This window comes from Macrotis lagotis, chromosome 4 (genome assembly GCF_037893015.1).
Source record: "Macrotis lagotis isolate mMagLag1 chromosome 4, bilby.v1.9.chrom.fasta, whole genome shotgun sequence".
Classification (NCBI taxonomy): domain Eukaryota; kingdom Metazoa; phylum Chordata; class Mammalia; order Peramelemorphia; family Peramelidae; genus Macrotis; species Macrotis lagotis.
In genome coordinates this window covers 74,293,467-74,315,333 of record NC_133661.1, presented here as the reverse complement: position 1 = coordinate 74,315,333, position 21,867 = coordinate 74,293,467, and the positions used below count along the sequence as shown (strand labels likewise).

The 21,867-nt window shown below is 41.2% G+C and overlaps 1 protein-coding gene across 2 annotated transcripts in view; it reads left to right on the top strand.

The window, feature by feature from the left end:
• Window positions 1-3,628: 3,628 nt before the first annotated feature.
• GPRIN2 (G protein regulated inducer of neurite outgrowth 2) overlaps window positions 3,629-21,867 on the top strand; it is a 46,303-nt gene continuing 28,064 nt past the window's right edge. For both annotated transcript variants that reach the window (XM_074233150.1, XM_074233148.1), the window contains exons 1-2: window positions 3,629-3,690; window positions 20,592-20,730. The gene's annotated coding sequence lies outside the window, so the exon portion shown is untranslated. The remainder of the gene's footprint in view (window positions 3,691-20,591; window positions 20,731-21,867) is intronic.

The following is a 21,867-nucleotide window of genomic DNA, read 5'->3' as shown; positions in this document are numbered from 1 at the left end:
TCAATAGTTTCATAATTGATCTTCATGTCTCTAATCTTCTACCTCCCATCCTGGGGATGGCTGATATTCCTAAAGCATAGGTCTGACTTGGTCACTTCAGTCAATAAACATTTATTAAGTATCTACCATGAACCACCACTGTGCTAAGTCCTTCACTACTCAAAAAGCTTTCATACCTCCCTATTGCTTTCAAGATAAAATACAAACCCCTTTGCTAATTTAAATTCTACCTAATCTTACTCTAGCCTCTTTCCAGCCTCATTTCATATCATTCCTCTTTTCACATGCTATGTTCCACCCAAACTTCCTGCACCAGTTGTTCCCCACATCAAGAATATACTTCCTCCTCAACTATTTCTTAGAATTTTTAGTCTCTTTCAAAATGGAGTAGTGTTCAAACCTATTGACCCTTTCAGCCCATCTCAGTTCTTCCTGGGTTTTGTTACATTGCTGTCTCCTGGTTCCTCTGGGTTTATTCTCAGGTTCCTTTGCTGAATCATCATGTTCAACCCGCTGTTTGTGAGGGACTGGAACTCAGTACCTCCAAGCCTCTTCTACCTCATCTTTGCTTCATGGATTCTCTAGTTCCCTTCAAGGGCCGGCTTCAACACCCTCTCCTTCGAGAAGTCTTTCCTGAGATACAAAAATAAAAGTAACATGAAGTGAAAAGTTTTGTGGAAAATCTTACACAAAAGGGCTGTTTTCATCCATCGCCTTCCCCCTAGTCACAGATGATAAGATGAAAAGTGGATTTCAGAGAAACCTGTGCCATAAAAATAGCACAAATGTTAAGGAAAAAAACAGAAATTTGAAGTGCACATCTCAAAATACAACCAACTACCTTGAAATGGAACTTTCCTTTAAATTCTATATGAAGGCAAGTAGCCATCTCTCTAAACCCTAGAAGGAAAGCTATTTGGGGGATGGGGGATGGGGGGCCTGCCATAAATCACAGCTCACTAAGATAAGTCTGGAGACTGCAGGACCTTGCCTGCTCTCTCCCTGTCTCTGTAACAGCTGTCCCCTCCAGCCCCCAGTTCTCCCCCATTACCTCCCCCCAAGAACCCTCAGTGTCAGCAAAGCCCTGAGGGTCAAGCAGAGAACTTCAGGGACCAGGCAGCAGCTGCTTTTCTTTATGGGGGATTATTATGCTCTGTTGCCACTTCCATATGGATGGCTAGAGAGGATTTGGGAGAGAAGAAAGGAAAGAAAGGAGAGGAAGGTTTTCCAACAATCTTCCACCAAAGCTGCTCCCTGTCCATCTCCAGGGGGGTCACATCAGCACATGTACACTCAGACTCACAGGAATCAGGACTTTTTTGAGAGTGGAAAGAGGCCTAGGATTTAGACAATACCCAACTCCTGGGGGAAAAAGTAACAGTATCCAGGGAGGATGAGCCCTGAACCAGTGTTCAAAGATATACTTGGAGTCCTCTGATATGATTTTTAAATTTTCAGTATGAGCATTTATACCTTGGAAACTGACAAATGCTACAACTCCATTTGGTTTATTGATCTGTTGATTGATCAGACTTAATAAAATGATGGAAAAATACTCATAATGCAAGGTAAGCTTAAAATTATATAGCCTCTTCCCCTCCAAAGCAAGGTGTTAAACATTTACCAGCACATCCCAGGATGATCAGATTGACTATAACTTCTTTGTGGTGAGAATTCTAACTTTTGATGCAGTCTAATATAGTGGAAAGAGCACTGAATTTGGCTCCAAAAAATCCCAATTTAAATCAGGTCTATGAATCTATCATTTACTCTCTCTGAACCTCAATTTCCCTTCTATAAAATGAAGATGAGAGAAGTGGCAGTCTTTATCAGATAATAAGGAAGACCTGATTCTAGTGGCTGCTGTGTATCACAGTGACAACAGTGCCCAGAGACAACACTATAAATTGCAAAATAGTTGCTAAATTAGGGATAATAAAATTTTGCACCTCTATGTTTCTCCTGCCTCATCTTTTGCTTCAGGGACTCTAGTTCCCTTCAAGGGTCAGCTTCAATGTTCTCTCCTTCAGGAACTCTTTCCTGAGATGCAATAATAAAAGTAACATAAAGTAGAAAGGTTTTGTCGAAAATCTTACACAAAAGGGCTGTTTTTATCCATCACTTCCCCCCCTATCACAGATGATAAGATGAGTAAATTGTGAGGAAAATAGTTGTATAAATGTCACTTATTCTCTAGTTCCCAGTCATCTTTCCAGTCTCAGTTCACATTCTACATCCAACCAGTTCAAATGAAAACCTCCCTCTTGCTCCTAATGCCCTTGTTTTCTGAATTCATTTGATGTTTACCAAATGTCTTCATATTTGTGCCTGGTTTTTTTTTTCTTCTATTAGAATGTTAGGTCCTTGAGGACAGAGCTTTGTCTTAGATTTGCTTATGCTTCAGCTGTCTTCTGTCTCTGCCCCTTTGGATCCCCCACCACACACACACACTCTTGAGTTCATTACAGGAACCTCCATATAAGGAAAGGTCTAGATCAGTCTGGTCTCGACCTTTCTTCCTTTATTCTTTGAACCTTGGCTCCTTTACTCCGAAAGTACCTTCTCCCCTGGCCCCTTTTTAGTTTCTTTCTTTATGCGTTGTCCTCACCCAACAACAGCCTCGAATTCAGGAAACTGTTTCTTCTTGTTGGCAGGCAGATCCTCTCTGCTTCTCAGTGGCCACCACAACATACACGGTTCAGAAATACTTGTTGATGTATCCTGAATGATGACCCCTCACGCCCATCCAGAAAGCAGCCCTACCTCCTAGCAGCTTTTAAGAGAGACAAGACTGAAAACAGCAGATGCTGGATAAATATTCCCCACCATCTCTCTGGTGATCCCATCTGTGCGGGGCCTCCCTCCCCTCCACCAGCACATATTTCATCTTTTATCACTTTTCTACATTTTTGTTTTTTACCTAAAGAGGGGCGTGCCCGAAGGGCTGGAGGCCTTGCTTTGTTGTTTTCCATAAGTAAGGCAGGTTTCCTGCCCGGGTTTCGCCTGGGCAGCACACACCCACCCGTGCGCTTGGTGGAAGGCCGGGCACCACCGGGTAAACACCGCTTGATTAATTGCTGCTCATCTATCCGCTCGCAGCCAGGGAGAAGCCCGGTCAGCCCCGAGGTCTCCTCGGCCGGGGCCCCGGCGGGTGGGCAGCCCCCGCCCCATCGGGGAGTGCCGCTTTCCCGCTTTAGCTGCTGTTTTACTCCCCGGGGGATGGCGGAGTCCCCGCGCCTGGAAGGCCGGGAGTGGGTGATGGGGGGCGGGGAGGGCCAGGACGGGGCCCCCGCAGAGGAGGCCCCGAGAGGCCGGCGAGGCCAGTCCGCAGTGACCCTCCCCGGGGCGCCGGGGGCCCGGGCTGCGGGAGGAGGGGCGGGGCGGGGGCGGGGCAGGGGCGGGCCCCAGGTGCGGCGGCGGCGGGGGGCGGCCCGGGCCCGACTGCCCGCCCTCGCCTCCCCTCTGCCCCCTCCCCTTCCCCTCCTCCCTGGGCGGCCCGGCCCCACCTCCCAGCTCCGTCCCCGAGGGCAGAGTGGCGGTGGCGGCGCGGCGGCGGGCGGCCCTGTCTGGGGCCGGCTCGCCCTCCATCCTCTCGGGCCCCCGGCCCCGGCTCCATCTTGCCCGGCCGCAGCCTCCGGGCACCTGTGGAGGAGCCGCCCCGGCCGTCTCCGCCTCCCGGCCGGCGGCCAGGTAAGAGGCTAGGAGGCGAGGCCAGGCGAGGGGCGGGGGGCCCCCCGCATGCCGGGCCCCCCCAGCCCCCTCGGCATCTCCGCGTCCCCGCCCTCGGCCCCGCACCCGGGAGGGAGGGAGGGATGCGGTGGCCGGCCCGGATACTGGCTCCTGCCCCGGGCCGGGGGCGAGCGGGCAGCCCCCCAGCCGGCGCCCCCTTAGGCTGGCCGGAGAAGTTCTGGGTCCCCTCCTTTAACCGCCCTGGCCCCCCCGCCCGGCTAAGAGAGCGGGGTGAGCTGTGTTTGTCCGGCCTGGGCCGGCCGGAGTGTCACGGAGCAGCCTGGACCCCTTTGGCCAGAGCGGCGTTTCTCTGAGGCCTTGAAAGAAGCAAGTCTCTAGAGACTGGCGCTGTGACAGGAGTGTGGATGTGGGGGTGCGTGTGCGTGCGTGTGCGCGGCGTTGAATAACCTGTCCTGGCTTGCGTTGGCACATCGTGTGTAAAAGTGTGAGCCCTGATTCCTGCGGGTCTGGGTGCCCACGTGCCGCTGGGACCCCTGCAGATGGGCAGGGAGCAGCCTTCCCCTCGGACAACCTTCCTCTCGCTTCTTTCTCTCCTTTCTTCTCTCCCCAATCCTCTCCCACCCTCCATATGGAAGTGGCAGCAGAGCATAATAATCCCCCATAAAGGAAAGCAGCTGCTGCCTGGTCCCTGGACTTGTCTACTGGGCCCTCAGGGCTCTGCTGGCAAGGAGGGTTCTTGGAGGGGGTGGAGGGGGCCAGCTGTTACAGTGACAGGAGAGAGCAGGCAAGTTCCTGCAATCTCAGGCTTCGCTTTGTGAGCTGTGATTTCTGGCAGCCTCCCCCTCCCCTTATCCCCCCAAATAGCTTTCCTTCCAGGGTCTAGGGAGATGGCTACTTATCTTCATGTTGGAAAATTCAGAGGAAAGTGTCATTTCAGGGTAGTTGGTTGTATTTTGGAGTGTGTGTGTGTGTGTGTGTGTGTGTGTGTGTGTGTGTTTCAAATTTGTGCTTTTGCTGTTTTTGTGGCCCAGGTTTCTCTGAAATCCACTTTTCATCTTATCTGTAGGGGAAGGTGATGAATGAAAACAGTCCTTTTATGTAAGATTTTCCACAAAACTTTTGACTTCATGTAACTTTTGTTTTTATAATATCCTGAGTGTGGGCACATCTGATAGGAAGTCGTGGATCCCATTCTTAGTTTCATGAATTGCATTTTGGGGCACCTGTAAAGGTGCCCTTGATGCATTATCATTTCCTAGGTCTTAACTTTCTCTTTGCAGATTAGTACCTGGTGGGTAGAGGGTGGAGAAAATGATTGCTCTGGTCTAGAGGATATTGGGTGTGTGTATATTATATATGTCGTTGGGCAATGGAAAGGAATCTGACTGAAGGCAGAGTATCATTAAATAATTTGTGGAGACCAGAAAGCACTCCTGTCCCTAATTTTCTCCCTATTAATGGCTCAGTGGCAGTCCACCATTACAATTTCATTCCTTTGGGTCTTTGAAACTCCTCTAAATCTTGAATGAAGATTTCATTTCCAAAAATGATAGCTGGGGGAGAAAGCAAAACCCTGGGAAATGGGCCAGAAGGTGCAGCCAGTCATTTGTAGAACACAGCTGGACTTGGCCCCTGGGTTCCAGACCCTTGTTCTGCCACTGTGTGATCTAGAGGTTGTAGCCATTTAGTGGAACTACAGGATTTCAATCTGGAAAGTACCTTAAATCTCATCAAATCCAGTTTACTAATTTTTGGAAGAGGAAACTGAGACTTTGAGAAGTACATTGACTTGGACAAGATTACATAGAAAAAACCCGGATTCAGACTTAGACCTTCTAATTTTCAATCCAGTGACATTTCCTCAACATAGAAAAACAAAAGGTTAGGGAGGAATAGGTATAGGATTCCTTCCAACACTAACATTCTGTATTTTTTAAAAGGATCAAGGGATGTGGAACAGCTCAAAAAACAAACTCTTGGTTTTGTTGATAGACCTTTTATTCTCTCTCTCTCTCTCTCTCTCTCTCAATCTCCTTGGCTCATCCTGATGTATACATGTCACAGCCTGAAAAAGATTGGGAAAGAACTTTGCCAACTTGACAATGTATTGTCAGAGAGGTATCAGTATCCCATTGATATATAAATAGAATTTCCTTCCCCCAAGATAAAAATTGAAATCTAATTTTTAAAAGACTAGATTTGTGGCAATTTAGAGGAAAGAAATCCATCCAACTAGTGGGCTATTTAAGGGGTTCACTTGGCCCTTTCCAAGGTAAGGGAAATGGATACAATTAGATATCTATTTAAAATGACCTGGTGGGTTGAGGCTCTGTTGGAGTAATGAGATCAGGTGTTGCCTGGCTGGCATGGTTATAACTGCAACTCCACAGAGATTTCACTCTTCCCCACCTGGGTGATCAGTACAGGGATTTTTTTTTCTTTCGGTCACTACTATAGGCTGGGATTTAATATTGGTTTTGTTTGTTTTGATTTTTTAAATAAAGGCACAGTTTGTACAGCAGGGTCAGAGGACTAGGCAGGAAAGCCCGAGAGTGCAGGCCTTGGGAAAATTGTGAACTCAGCCTGTCTTCAGCACTCTCTGCCTGACCCCTCCTCCTTTCACTTCATCCAGTTCCCATGGCTCCCTGTGGGTGCCCCCCTCCCCCTGCTTCTTAGGGGAAATTGAGCTGATAAACTAATTCACTCTAATCCAGTCCAATCTGGCAAAAATTTATTTAGATTTTGGGCATAGGAAGATTGAATAAAAAGTAGTCCTTGTCAAGGAACTAAACACTGTATCCTACGGGGTTAACTGTTAATGTGGTTTGAAGTTCTCCAGTGAAATAAGTAGAGCACCTTGCCTCTCAAGGCAGTCATCTTATTTTTAGGGAAGCTTTAATTATTGGGGAAAATTTTGTCTCCCCTACTATCTGGCACAAATTCGCTTCCCTGTAAAATCATAGGATCATGACTCTGGAGCAGAAAGAAGCCTCAGGGGACATTTGATCAAACTCCCTCATTTTGTAGATGAGGAAATTGAGGTCTAGGGAAGTTAATGGATTTTCTCTCAGTTATAAGGTGGTCTGTGTCAGCAGTGAAATTTGAAACCAGGCTCTAAGAAAGAGATAAGAGATGGGAAATTCTTGCCTCTGAACCTTTTCCATCTATTGCTTCTGGTTAATAATAATAATAATAATTATAATAGCCAATATAGCTAACATTTATATAGCTTACTGTGTGGTAAATGCTTTATGGGCCAATCTGTACAAGTTTAATTCATAACCACTCCAGTGGTATATGTTAGGGAAGCCTGGGCCTGATGAATCTCATGGGCTCTGTTTGACTTTTTGAGTTGGGACCAAGTCTATAGTCTCCTCATATAGTAATTGTCCCCTTTTACATAGCACTTGGAGGGTTATTTTCATCATAGCATTCCTGTGTATTAAGCAGGACAGGAATTGCAATTCCCTCCCCGTCTACCCCCCCCAATTAAGAGTGAAGGAACTCAGTGTCAGAGAAATGAAATGACTTGTTTAAGAACTTATAGCTAGGAAATGTCAGCATCAGAACTTGAACTCAGGACTTCTGAGACTATTCCTGTAATGGCTAGTTACATTCTTGTCTCCCTGGTGTCTGGGTGGCCCAAATTGCTTAAGAAAGGGACCAGAGTGGGGTGGCTAGGTGGCGCAGTGGATAAAGCACCAGACCTGGAGTCAGGAGTACCTGGGCTCAAATCTGGTCACAGACACTTGATAATGACCTAGCTGTGTGGCCTTGGGCAAGTCACTTAACCTCATCTGCCTTGCAAAAAAACCCCTTAAAAATAAAAAAAATTAAAAAAAGAAAGGGACCAGAGGGTTAAGCAAAAGAAACCAGGTAGCATTCCTCATTGGCTGCACTCAAGCTCAAAACCCCTTTTCTAGCAGATGTAATCTTAATTTCCCCAAGGACTTTCGGAAATATATTTCTGAGACATGAGTGCTGTGGTCCAGGGGCCAAACTGATCAATTATTCTCTATTCCCCACCCCCCTTCTTTTTTTGGCACATCCAGCAAATGACTACTCTAAAATGGTGTCAGTCCTTGCCATGCATTCTAATGGGAGTTTTCATTAAGTGGATTGTTAAAAGCCTTGGAATTCTTCCAGCATCTCATCTTTCTTTTCATTTGGGAAGTTCTAGAATGCTAGGGTGTAGAGTATGGACTGTGGGGTTTGCAGGATTTCAGCTCCAAAATGGTCCAGTTTTCATTTTACACTTGGGTGATATAAATAGAGCTCTTCCTGAGTTATTTTGGGGAAGGGTGAGGGAGCATTAAAAAAAAAAGCTGACAGCCTTATGCCTTGGTTGAGACCTTATTTGCTTGTCACTTTTATGGCTGGGTGACACATGATGGAAACTGAATAAGAATGGTCTAGAATACTTACTAGAATACTTACAATGAGCAGTGTCTATTCCTTCTTTTGCAATCTTACTAACAAGGTGGAAAGGACCCAGTTTCCTTTGGGGAAAAAAAATGGATTGCCCTGAGACTTACCACCTCCAGTACTAGCTGGGAAGAAATGATTCTTGCTCTAGTCTAGTAAATTCTGGTAACCACTCCTGCCTCCACTCCTAATTCCCATTTTCTTTTTCTTTTTTTTTTTTTTTTGCAAGGCTAATGGGGTTAAGTAGCTTGCCCAAGGCCACTAATTCCCATTTTCACTAAGTGGATGACTACTTTTGAATTGTCCATGATATCTTTGTTTTAAGCACTTCTTCACCTTCTAGCTTAGACTTCTGATCATCTTCTTTTCCTGTTAGTGAGACCCACATTGTGTTTTATTTAATCCACTGACTCTCAGGTGGCCAGAGAGCCCAGCTGATAACTAAAATTGAGGGGTTAACCTGCACTGATTTCATAGCATAAATCATCAAAGGGGTGGTTGGGTAATTTGGGGGAGGGGTGTTGATGGGGAAGAGATGTTGGAGCTGAATGTATGAGATCGTGTGTTTTGTTACTAGCAGAAAAAGGAGAAATGACTTATTTGTTCCCAGGAAATGCTAAGTGTAATTAATTGCCAAAGTAAAAATGGAAGATTTGGCCCATTGAGAACCATGTTGCCAAGAAGAACTGGCTTAGCTGAGTGGAATAAGAAGCCAAAGAAGCTTGACCCAGAATCACATTAAAACTAGATTGCATAGGTGATGCAATGGCTAGATCCCAAGCCTAGGAGTCAAGTTGGAATTCCTACATCGGGTACATATTAGTGGTGTGACCCTGGACAAGTCTCTTAATTCCTCCTTTGTAAAATGGGTTAGGGTTATAAGAGCACCTACTTCACAGGACTATTAGGAGGATAAAGTGTATTAATGACTATAAAGCCTTTTGTATACATTTAAAGGGGCTTTTAAAAGCTGTTATTTTTATGAGAAGTATAAGATAGGGTCACAACAGAGAGGAGTAATAGGAGGGCAGTAGTATTGAGAAAGGAGGACTTCTTCCATAACCTCCACTCACACTGCAGAATCATAATGCACAATTCTGAGAGGCTGAATTTGGATGTTTTAATTAGAGAAACAGTAGGAAGAATTGAGATATTAGTAGATTCTCTTCTAGTTCAATGAGATTAGGGTTGTTTTTTTTCCCCATAGGTTTCCACCCTAAAGAACTATATTTATGGAAGGGGTCATCCTTGCTTTCCATGTTGCCCATGTAGACTATCATCAGTTCAATTGAACAAACATTTACTAATGCCTACTATGTGCAAGGTGTTATCAATCAACAAATATTTATTGAGCCTTACGATGTTTGTCTTAAGGACAGAGGAGCTAGGAAAATACTCCGGAAGGAGACAACAAATATAAGTGACTTTTTCACCCAGCAGGGAGCAAAGATTCATTGCTTTGGATTTTCTTACTGGCCAAATGAATAGCCTAGGAGGGACTGGGGCAAACCAACAGATAGTCTTTTCCTTTATTCCTGAAGATCCACAGCATTTTTCTGTAAAAACTGTAAAAATGTTCTCAGCATTCTTTTAGCAGCTGCTTGAGGCTACCAAGATGAACAAAGCTTTGTCCTTGTTCTTAAAAGGGCTCACCTTTTAGGGAAGTAGGGCACAACCATCTGAAAAGTTAACTAACGAAAGTTAAATTACAAAAAGATAGTGCTGTGTGGCCTTGGGCAAGCCTCTTAATCTCCTATGCCTTGCAAAAACCTAAAAAAAAAAAGATAGTAATATTACCTATCTTATTTTTTTTTTGCCCCCTTAAGAATCAAGGGTCTGGACCTTCTCTGGAGATAATTGAGCCAAATGGCTAATTCAGATGATTTCCTTAACCTCCTTTAGCTTTTTAAAAATCCCTTGGATGATCCATTTTATACTTAATACTTGGGACTGAGAAAGAAATATCAGGACCCAAGGGATGCACTTGACTGAATGCATTTAAATTCCCCAAGGAGATGGACCCTTTACAAATTGCCTGGGAAACCAAAACTAGCAGTTTATGTACTGAAGAGGACTGTTTTTGGAAGAGCAAGGAATGTCTCTTGATAGTCCAGTGATTTTACCTTTTGACAGCACCTGTCCTCATAGTGCTTTCAGGAAGCAGTTGATCATTATCCATAAAATCACAGATTCCTAATTTATCAATCAACCACACCAATCAACCATAGTTCCAGAAGACTCATAATGAACACATGCTATCCACCTCCAGATAGAGAGCTGATGGACCGACTGACTCTCTCTCTCTCTCTCTCTCTCTCTCTCTCTCTCTCTCTCTCTCTCGACTTATGCAAGCATTTATTTTGCTTGATTCTACATATTCCGAATGGGTTTTGTTTTTTTCGTTCAATGGATGGAAGAGGAGGAGGTGAGGAAGAGAGAAAATTCAGAACTGAAAATAAAATAAAATACTCTAAGAGGAAAGGAACTAACAGGGAGGGGAATCAGGAAAGACCTGAATAATATAACCCAATCCTTAACTCAAAACTGAATTTCCTCCACCATTAACTGGATATTTGGTATGGGAAAAGAACCTTGACTCTGGAGTCAGAGGGTCTAAGTCACTTTACTTTCCTAGGTCTCTCTTTGCTTATGAGTGAGTTAGAGTAGGTGAACTTTGAGGCTCCTTCTGCTTGATCAATTGGTCCTCAGGCTGCTGCTACTTGAAAGCAGCCCATTCCAATTCTAGGCAACTCTTCTTTACTCTTTTAAAATGTGATTTTTAGGGCAGCTAGATGGCTAGGTGGATAGAGCACCAGCCCTGGAGTCAGGAGTATCTGAGTTCAAATCCCGCCTCAGACACTTAATAATTACCTAGCTGTGTGGCCTTGGGCAAGCCACTTAACCCCATTTGCCTCGTAAAAAAACAAAAATAACATGTGATTTTTTCCCTTTGTTTTTAATCACATGTAAAGATAGTTTCCAATACTCATTTTTTCTAAGATTTTGAGTTCCACACACTTTTCTCCCTCCCTTTCCCCTCTGCTTAAAAGCAAGTAAACTGATATAGATTATACATGTGCAACTTTGTTAATCATATTTTAATATTAGTCATATTGTGAAAGAAGAAACAGAACAAAAGAGAAAAATCATGAGAGAAAAAAATTGAAAAAATTGAAAACAGTATGCTTTGGTCTGCGTTCAGACTCCATAGTTCCTTCTCTGAGTGAAGATAGTATTTTCCATCACAAATTATAACATAATTCCTGTGTAAAATCCTTGACTTGAATTTTTTCAGGTTTTCATTATGCTAATAGGTTTAAACACAACTTTCTTCCCCTATAAAGTGTATAAAAACCATACTGCCCAGTTGGTCAGAAACTCCAACTCAGAACTCAGATACAGGGCAAGAGGTAAAGTCAATCCTAATTATTGGCTAATCTCTTCTGGTAAAAAAAAAAAGTCATGGCAGCTTGTCCTTTGGGACAGGGTGACTCCTAGAACTTTGATTTAATCCCAAATACCAAATTGGGATTACTGGAGACCTAGTGTCAACCTAGTTTAGCAAGTATTAGTCAATCTAAAAGAATTAAGTTCTTGGTGTGGACCAAGAGATATGCTAGATGCTAGAAATACATGTACAAAGAATGAAACTATTACCACTTGCCAAAAAGCTTACATTATAATGAAAGACCAAAAAGTATTCATATAGGAGGGAGGGAGAAAGAAGCATTTATAGTGCCAGCTATATAGTACTATGCTAAGTGTTTTGCAAATATCTCATTTGATAAATTTATATATAGCATATATATACAGATATATAGTATATATATATATATAGATAGATATAGCATAAATACAAAGTGAATAAATAAAAGTGTAGAAAGTAAATATAAGGTGATCAGGAAAATGTTTCTTCAGAAAATGATGCTTGAGCTATATTTTATTTTGTCTTTTTGTTTTTTAGTTTTTTTGGCAAGGCAGTGGGGTTAAATGACTTGCCCAAGGACACAGCTAGTTCTGAGACTGGATTTGAACTCAGGTCCTCCTGATTCCAGTGCCAGTGCTCTATCTACTGCACCACCTAGCTGCCCCTTGAGCTATATTTTAAAGGAAGAAAGGGACCCTAAGATTTTGAGGTAAAGAATTATATTCCAAGGGGGGGAGGTGGAATTTCATTTGAGAAACATGAACACCAAGTTGGCTGAATTGAAGATTTGTACCCCTCATGCTTAGTATAATTCCTGGGAAAGGAGAAAAATGTCCTTTTTAGGCTGTAAAGGTAGGTTGGGATGAGATCATAAATGTCTTTAAAATCTAAACAGAGGAGTATATATATTTATCGTAGAGACAATAGGATGCCACTGGAGTTGGTTGAATGGAGTCATATGGTCAGAATTGCACTTAAGAAAATTATATTGGCAGCAATGTGAATGGGAAGAGACTTGAGGCAAGGGGACTAATTAAGGGAATGTTGAATTAATTTAGGTGAGAGCAATGAGGGCCAGAACTAAAATGACAGCTGGATTAGTGTTAGAGTTAGGTGTGATTAAAGAAAATGGGTTAGATATAAAGGGTTGTAGTTGAGGTAGATCTGGCAACTGATTAGATTTGTAGGGTGAGAGAAAGTGAAGAGTCAAGGACAATACTGATGTAATGAATGTGGTAGACTTGAAGGATGGTGTTGTCATCAACCAAAAAAAGAGAAATTTGGAATGGGAGGGTTTGAAGGGAAAGATAATGATTTTGGATATGTTGAATTTAAGATGTCTCTAGGACATCCAGTTTGAAATGTCTAGAAGGTAATTGGTGATGTGGTGACTCTTGGGGGAGAAATTAGAACTGAATCAATGTGTCCATGAATTATCTGCAGAGGAATAAATTCTTAAATCATTCAAATGGATGGAAGTTACCAAGAAAGAAATATGTAGACACTAAGAAGAAAAGGACTTAAGGACAGAATCTTGGAGAATACTAATAATTAAGAAAAGTAATGTGAATGATGGACCAGTAAAAAAAAAGACTGAGAAAGAGTGGTCAGATAGGTAAGAGAATCTAGAGAAAATACTGGCACAAAAACTCAAAAAGAAGAGAATATTCAAAAGTGAGGGTTTTAATTAGTGTCAGAAGTAGCAGATACTTCAAAAAGGATTAGGGCTGAGAAAAGGCAATCTGATCTGTCATTTGAGAGATGATTGATTCCTGGAAAGAACAGTTTCATTTGTAGGGTCTAAGTGAAGATTTTTTAAAGATGAGAGAGACCTGGGCATGGTTGAAGGTCAAGTTTTTAGGGAGACCTTGAAGATATGAGGAGGAATTGAGGAATGCTATCTGCTGGAGAAGACAGGAGAGAATCTATCCAAGTCTATATGTCAAAGGCTGGGGAAAAAATAGGAGAGACTGGAAGGTGGTGTCAAGGGTTTTTGAGGTGAGAATGAGAAAAGGAGCTCAAATTGAAAGGCCTTAGATTTTTCAGTAAGTAAAAGGGAAAGTTCTCAGCTGAGAACAGGAAAATGTGGGAAGCCTGAGAGGGGAAGAGATGATTTGAGAAGGGAACTAGAAATCATTTAAGGAGGCATCAAATATTAAGTCTCTGCTCCATGTAGGGTTGTGTGCTGGTCACTCAAAGACAAAACCAAAACATTCCTTTCCCTAAAGGAATTTAGATTCTATTGAGTTCTTATCTTTGGTGTTTACCAAAAATGAACTTTGTGACTTCAGGTAAATGACTTAATTTCTTTGTGACTAACTGGATCTAGGTCTCAGTTTCATCATAAAATGGAAATTATAATATTTGCCTCACAACCAAATGAAAATATATGTGTAAAGTGCTTTAGTATTCTAAAGTGATTTGTATGTGAGCTCTTCTTAATTATTGTCATCCCACTGTAAGTCATCTAGTTAGTTTTACCTTTATTATTTGTGCTTGGTAGGGCAGGGTATCATAGTGGGGGCAGGTTTTCTGCTTTTATTTAGTCATTTTTTCTGCTAATTATAGAATAGGCCAATATGGCTGAAGAATAGCTTCTAGGTAGTTTCTTTTTTTCTGTTTTCTAACCTCCTCTGTCTTCCCACAGCACCCCACCACCACCACCACCACCGCTCTGGGCAAGGTAACAGTCAAAAGAAGCTGAGCTCTCTTGAACATGGTCAATGCTTTACTTCCTGGAATACCCTCCTTTCAATTTGACCTCAACAGATATCCTAGAGTTTGGTTTATTCTTCACTTTGTCCCAGAGTGGATTTTGAAAATTCTGTTCAGAATTTTTAAACAGCTAAAAATTCTTCAATGAAGTCTAGAGGGGAAAGGGGATTTCCTTTATTTTGATGGCATGAGTTAAATTCCATAAAGGTAATATGACATAGTGGGAAAAGGAATTTGATATTAGAGGACTTAGATTTAAGTCCCAATTCTGCCTCTCAGAACTATGTGACTTAAAACAAGTCATTTGACCTTAGGTTCAATTTTTCCATCTATAAAATAGGGATTAAAAATTATTGGTCCTGACTCACAGAATTGTTTTGAGACAAGATTTGATAGTCAGTCACCAAGCATTTATCATGTGTTTATTATGTGTCAGGAACCATACTAAAGCTCTTGGGATGCAAAGAAAAGCCAAAACATGATCTCTGCCCCTGAAGAGCTCCCATTCTGATGGGAAATATGGTGTACAAATAACTACATACATATAAACCATACAGTATAAGTGAAAGGTAATCTCAAAGGGAAATGGGGAGTAGGGAGGGAAGGAGTTGAGGAAAGTAAAAATTTGAGCTGTCTGACAGCAAGCCAGGGAAGCTGGGAGTTAGTCATTCAGGATATTGTAAAGAATAGCAGATACAGTGTAGGTGATTTGTAGAGTACAGGGAGAGGAGTAAGGTGTAAGAAGACTGGAAAGATGGAAAGGGTAAAGATGGAAAGGGTTTTAAATGCTAACAGAAGCTGTTAGAATTGATTTAGGAGGTAAAAGGGAGACACTAGAATGTATTGAACTGGGGGTGGAGTGACATGGTCAGGCTTATATTTTAGGAAAATCACTTTTTCAGCTTCGTGGAGGATGGACTAAAGTGGTAAGAAACTTAGGCAGGGAAACAGGTTTGAAGGCTTCTGGAGAATTCTGTGCATGAACTAATGTGGGTCTTTACAAGTGGGTGACTGTGAGTAGAGAAAAAGGGATATATGAAAGATGTTGTGAAGGTAGAAACAAGATTTGATTATAGAAAGGATGGGTGGTATAATGAGAAGGGGAAGCTGATACTGAAATTACCAGTCTGGTGACTGGAAGGGATGGCAGCACCCTTGAGAGTAATAGGGAATTTCAGTAATTGAGGATGGGGGTGACTTTGAGCATGTTAGGTTCATGACTCCAGAACATTCAGTCTTTGCTGTTCCAATGTTACAGCATGCTCATTCCTCTTTTACCTCTTTTATGATTCCATTTAAACATCTTTTACAGATTCCTCATTCTTCTTTGACTCTTGAAATGCTGTTATTTCTATGCTTTAACCCTTAGTTCCAATCTCTCATTTCGCCTCTGGCCATTTTCTACATTTCTATGGTTTCAGTTATCTGTTGCTTTTGTCTGGAGGGTATAATAAATGTTGAATTTGTATTTTAAAGCATTAAAATATTACATTTTATGCCCCATGTCTTCCCAAAGCCCAGTCCTATACTTTCAATTCTCTTATGAATAACTCTACTTTGATGCCCTTCCTTTGATGTCCTTAAATTCAACCTTAAATTCCAACTAAGCCTTGAGCCTTATATATAAAGCTGAACTTGTCTTCCTCTGTATTTCCCCACAAATCTTAATTTGGTTCTTCTAATATTTCTGTTTCTGTCAATGGTACATCCCAACATCTTCTTTCCTACCACAGGTAAGTAGGTCCCTTCTAAGTCCATTCTTTCTAATTACCCTAACAATGATAAAGTTCTTAGGATTTACAAGTATCATCATCCTATTTAGAAATGGAAACAGTTTAGCCTCATTGAATTCTTTGTGATTTCTTTCCCGTTTTCCTTTTTATGCTTCTCTGGAGTCTTGTATTTGGATCTCACATTTTTTGTTCAGCTGTGATCTTTTCTTTAGGAATGCTTGAAAGGCCTTTATTTAAGTAAGTATCACCCCCCCCCCCAAGAATTATACTCAGTTTTACTGATTTGCTGATTCTTGGTTGTAATCCTAGCTCCTTAGCCCTCTGGAATATTATATTATGAGACCTCTGATCCTTTAATATAGAAACAGTTAAATCTTGTGTCATCTTGACAGTACCTTCACAATATTTGAATTGTTTCTTTCTGGCTGCTTGCAATTATTTCTTCTTGACCTGGGAGTTTGGGTATTTGGCTATATATTACTGGAAGTTTGGGTATTTGGTTATATATTCCTAGGAGTTTTCACTTTAAGGTTCCTTTCAGGATTAAGTGAACCTTTCAGTTTCTTTTTAACCCTCTGGTTCTAGATATCAGGTAGGTTTCCTTAATAATTTCTTGAAATATAATGCCTAGGCTTTTTATTTTTGATCATGGCTTTGGGTAGTCCAATAATTTTTAAATATCTTCTTGATCTATTTTCCAGGTCAGTTGTTCTTTCATTGAAATATTTTATATTTTCTTCTATTTTTTTAAATTTTTGTTGTGTGGTTTCTTAATATCATATGGAGCCAATAACTTCTACCTGTCCAATTCTATTATTTAAGGAGTTATTTTATTCAGAGAATTTTTGTACCTTTTTCCCATTTGGCTGATTGTATTTTTTAAAGAATTCTCTTCAATGGATTTTTGTGTATCTTTTACCATTTGACCTATTATTAAAATATTTTTTCTTAAGGATTTTTATCAAGCTTTTGATTATTTTCATGATTTTCTTGTATTTCTCATTTCTTTCTGCAACTTTTCCTCTACCTCTTATTTAATTTTAAAAAGCCTTTGTGAGTACTTCCAGGAATTCTTTCTTTGGATTTGAGAACAATTCACAGTTTTCTTTGGGCTTTGGTTTCTTTGATGTAATCTTCTGAGTTTGTGTTTTGAATTTTCCTGTCTCAGCAGTAATTTTACTAAGGTCAGGTTCTTTTTTGCTATTGTTTGCTCATTTTTCCAGCCTATTTCTTAATTTCTAACTTTATGCTAAAGGTATGTTTCCAGGGTGAAGGGAACACTGTTCCAAACTTCAGGGTTCTTGTGTTGCTTGTTTTCAAAACTAATTCTAGGAGTCTGCAAGTTTTCAGTACTCCTAAGGTGGTATGATCCAAGGGGATACTTTTTTTGATCTGTGCTCTTTTGGCCTGTGAGGGACCACATGCACTCTATTCTGCCCTGAAATAGGGCAGGGTCCCTCCTCCTGCTGCAGTCACAGGTGTGGTGTACCATTGCTCCTCCTTTTCCAGGGACTACAACATAGAACTCAGAACAGAGTCCTGTATCCTATGCCAGCAAAGGATCTCCTTTAATCTCCCTCTGACTAGTTGTCCAGCTCCCTCACTGCCTTTTGATCAAGAACTGAAGCCAATTCAGTTACCCCCAAGGCCTAGTGAAGGCTTGTCATGGGGAAGATCGTGCTCCATTCTCACCCCAGTGAGACAAACCTTTACTGCCAACCTTCTAAGTTGTCTTGAGCTGGAAAATTGTTTCACTCTGTTCTTTTGTTACTCCTGTTGCTCTAGCATTCATTTCAAGGAGTTATTTTAAAGTTGTTTACAGAGAATTTGGGAGATCTCAGGTGAATCCCTGACATTATTCCACCATCCTGGCTCTTCCCCCTCCCCTATCCCCTAGTCTTTACTTTCTTTTTTTTTTTAAGTTTTTTGCAAGGCAATGGGGTTAAGTGGCTTGCCCAAGGCCACATAGTTAGGTAATTATTAAGTGTCTGAGGCCAGATTTGAGCTCAGGTTCTGCTGATTCCAGGGCCTGTGCTCTATCCACTGTGCCACCTAGCTGCTCCAGTCTTTACTTTCTTATGTGGCCTCCTTTCTTTCCTACTTAAAACTACCTTAGACCCTTTTTACCTCTTTGTTGTGATAATTTCCATCCATCTTTTACCCATATGATCTTTCTACCCTTCCTTTACCCATATGAAACTTGGATTGGGTCATTCTTCAGCACAAAAAACTTTCATGGCTCACCCTTACTTACTAATAAAATATAAACTACTTATCTTGGCATTTGGCATACTCTACAAGCTTTATCATACTTATCTTCATATATTCTGCATTCTTGCCAGACAGGATTTTTCACCATTTCTGTTCCTTATCTGCCCTCCCTAATCTGTCATTGTTTATGCCTAGTATAATAGCCTTCCCTCTCCCCTCTCTTCTTTCTTTCAAGGTGCCACTTCCTTCTTATGGCCTTGACCCCTGGTCCTCTATCTGGAAGTGATCCACTCGTTCTCAAATGTCTCATAGTAGTTTTTTTAGGTTTTCCCTTTGTTTTCTTGGTCCACCTTGTATTTTTATTGTTTATTATTTCCTTCTCTTAGATTGTTCACTCTTGAGTGCAGGTGCTATATATTGTCTCATCTTTATATTTTCAATTCACTATACTTCACATAATTCATCCTTAATACATGTTTTTTGAATTTTTTAAACAAGGGCTTTTTAAACAGCAAACATCGGCTTCCTATTGGCAAACAGCAGCTTCCTAAGTTGTATCTATTTGAATACCTTGTGAAAGATAGATGGGTGAAGATATTAGAGGAATGGTAGACATCTCCCAAGTCCTTAACACTCCCAAACCTGTTGACAAATAAATCAAAAAAGCAGGAGTGGAGCCAGGTGGATTTGAAGTCCACAATTTCTAAGAGCAGTTGTGATCCAATAGCATCAGACATCAAAGTGATCCACAGATACATTTGACAACCCCTCTCTTTTATCACTGACCATGGAGAGCTGGTTAGCTCCTGTTGCTGAAAACTTGGCAGAATTATCTGGTTGTTTTTTGGGTTTTTTTTTTTTTTTGTGGGAGGAAGGGAACCAAGTGAAGGGTGTGGATTTCCTTGCTCCATTAAGTAGAACATCAACTAGGTCACTATCTTTAATCATAAGCCAATCATTTTGTTGGAGATAAATTAGTTTCAGCTAAATCAGTTCTGTAGAATGAGTGAAATTCAATTCAGCAAAAGTGATAAGTACCCTGGCATGGTCCTAGACCTGGTGATATGAAGACAAAAACCTAATACAATCCCTACCCTTAAGGGGTTTATGTTCCTACTGATGATTAAGGAAATACAAAATATATTCCAAGATATTCAAATTTAAAAGTTTAGGAAGAAGAGAGATTACTAACAATTTGGGCATTAGAAAAGACCTCATGGAGTAGGTGGTCCCTTGACTGCTCTTTGAAAGGAAGCTTAGAGAGAGGGGAAAAACATCCTGCATTCAGTGGTTCTAATCCATTTTCTGTTTGCCTAACAATTCTGAGCCCACTCATACTCCATGTCTCAAGATGTATTTGGTTTTGTTTGCTTGGGAACATCTTGGTACTATCAGAAGCAGTCATTTTATTGATTTCTCAGCCTGAGAGGTTGCAAAGGAAAGTCTCTGTTGTCCAGGTTATCCACAGCAATCTGGTCTGAAGAGTACAGCCTGTTTGAGGGTATAAACTTTAGAAAGTGTTCAAAGGATTCTTAGAAGCCTTCAGATACATATTGGACATTACCAGATCCAGTGCAGTATGATAAATTTGGGAGCCAGGAAATTATAAATAAACTGGGGAGAATAGGAACCTTACAGGTTAACTGGGAAATTTTGAGGAGCTGAACTGGTATATTGAAGGTAAAGCTACACTAAGTTTTGCAGGGAATTGTAAAGATTTTAGCTCCCACCTTGTGCCTGTAAGCAAGCTTTTCCCCATATCTGGAATGTTCTTCCTCCTCTCCTCCACTCCTTTCAGAGCTTAGCATCAGTGAATGGTACTTGCTCTATGAGGCTTTTCTGATGCCTCCAGATTCCAGTGCTTAGAATTATGTCTGGAACTCTTAATAAATGTTGTTTGATTGAATCTTCCTCCTCCCTACAATTCCCCTGCACTCACTTTTAAAATAATGATTTTTTTTATATGTGTATATTTTGTTTCTCCTGATTGAATATAAGCTCCATCAGGTCAGCTCTTTCTCTTCCTTCCCTCCCTTCTTCCTTCCTTCCTTCCTTCCTTCCTTCCTTCCTTCCTTCCTTCCTTCCTTCTTCCCTCTTTCCCTCCTTCTCTGTCTCCCTTTCTTTCTTTCCCTCTGTTTCTTTGTTTTTTTTTTTTATCCCCATAACCCAACACAGAACATGGCTTGTGGTACTGATCTAGTAAATGTTTGTTGGTTTTTAGATTGCCAACTTATTAAAGGAACTATGGTGGTGGCCCTGGGCTTGCTGTTGGGTGAATTCTGTCCTCTTTAAACTCTGAATTTTAATTCATTTCTTGACTTATTTGTTTACTTTGTTGATTTTTGTATTTCTTGGCTCATTTTTTCCCCTCACTTTTTTTCTCTTCCCAGGCTGTGTTGCTCTCTTTTTGTCTCATGTTTATAGAGGACAATCTGAAGTTTCCCCTGAGCTGTTTCTGCCTCAGTAAGTGAGATGAGACCAAAAGGGAGAACCTAGGTGACTTGAGCATTTTTTCAAAAATCCTGGAAGGTAAGTTAGTAGATTTTGTTTGCGTAGGCAGTTCTTTGGAGGGCAAGTAATCTTATAATCTCCCACCAATGACTCAAAAAAATGGGGTTGAGCTGGTTAGCTTCTAGAAGGCAAGAATCATGTCTATTTAGAGAGAGTCTTATTTTCCAAAACCCATCCTTGCTCAACAGGAATGTAAATCACTAGACTCTCCCACCTGATGATGGGAAGGTTTTGTTATTTAAAGTCCAACAGTTGACAAGTCCCCACCCACTTTAAACCAGCTATCCTTTGAAAAGCTGTCATTGGGGAGGAGGGGAAGAAAGATGAAATTTCCTTTAAGCAGATCTCAAAAGGGCACACTACCTTCTTCATCTCCAACTGTTGCCCCCCCCCTCCCACCACCACCACCACCACCATGATTCTCTTCTGGAAATGACCCTGAGAGAAGAATTCTGAGAGAATGAGAACAGATTCAGGGAATGGAAGAACCAGTGGAATTCAAGAGAAATGGCTTCCATATCCATTGTTAGATCTAAGGGATTCTTTGACTTTGCAGTATATAATTCTTACTTCTGTGAAAGTACTTTCATATATGCATCTCATTTCAGACTCATAAATTTGAAAGACCCATCGAGAAATCATCATTATCCTCAATTTATAGACAAGAAAATTGAAGATCAGTGACTTGTGTGAATCCACATTTCATTTGAGTTAGGACTAAAATTCTATTTCCATTGTGATATCCAAACTCCCTTCAATGAGGAGACATTGATATCCATTGGTAAATAAAGAAACACACAAGATTTGACAGTAACTGTTGTATGCCCTCCTGTTCTGCTATCCTCCAGGTCTTTGAAGTGATTTTGTCTGTTCTTCACAATAAACTTGTGAGATTGGTAGGATAATGATTGCTATCTCTAGTTTGCACAAAGGTTTGGGTTATATGAATTGCCTTAATTTTATATGACAAGCACAGAATAGAACTAGATCTTCTGAATCCTGGTGGTCTTTGGACCTCCTTGACCAAATGGTAGGCTCCTAGCAATCAGAAAATATCTTGGACTTCTTCCAAAGGACTTATCATATTGGGCATTTAATATAGATTTTTGAAATGAATTGAATAAAATTGAATTTTTGAACTGGCAAACCTGAATC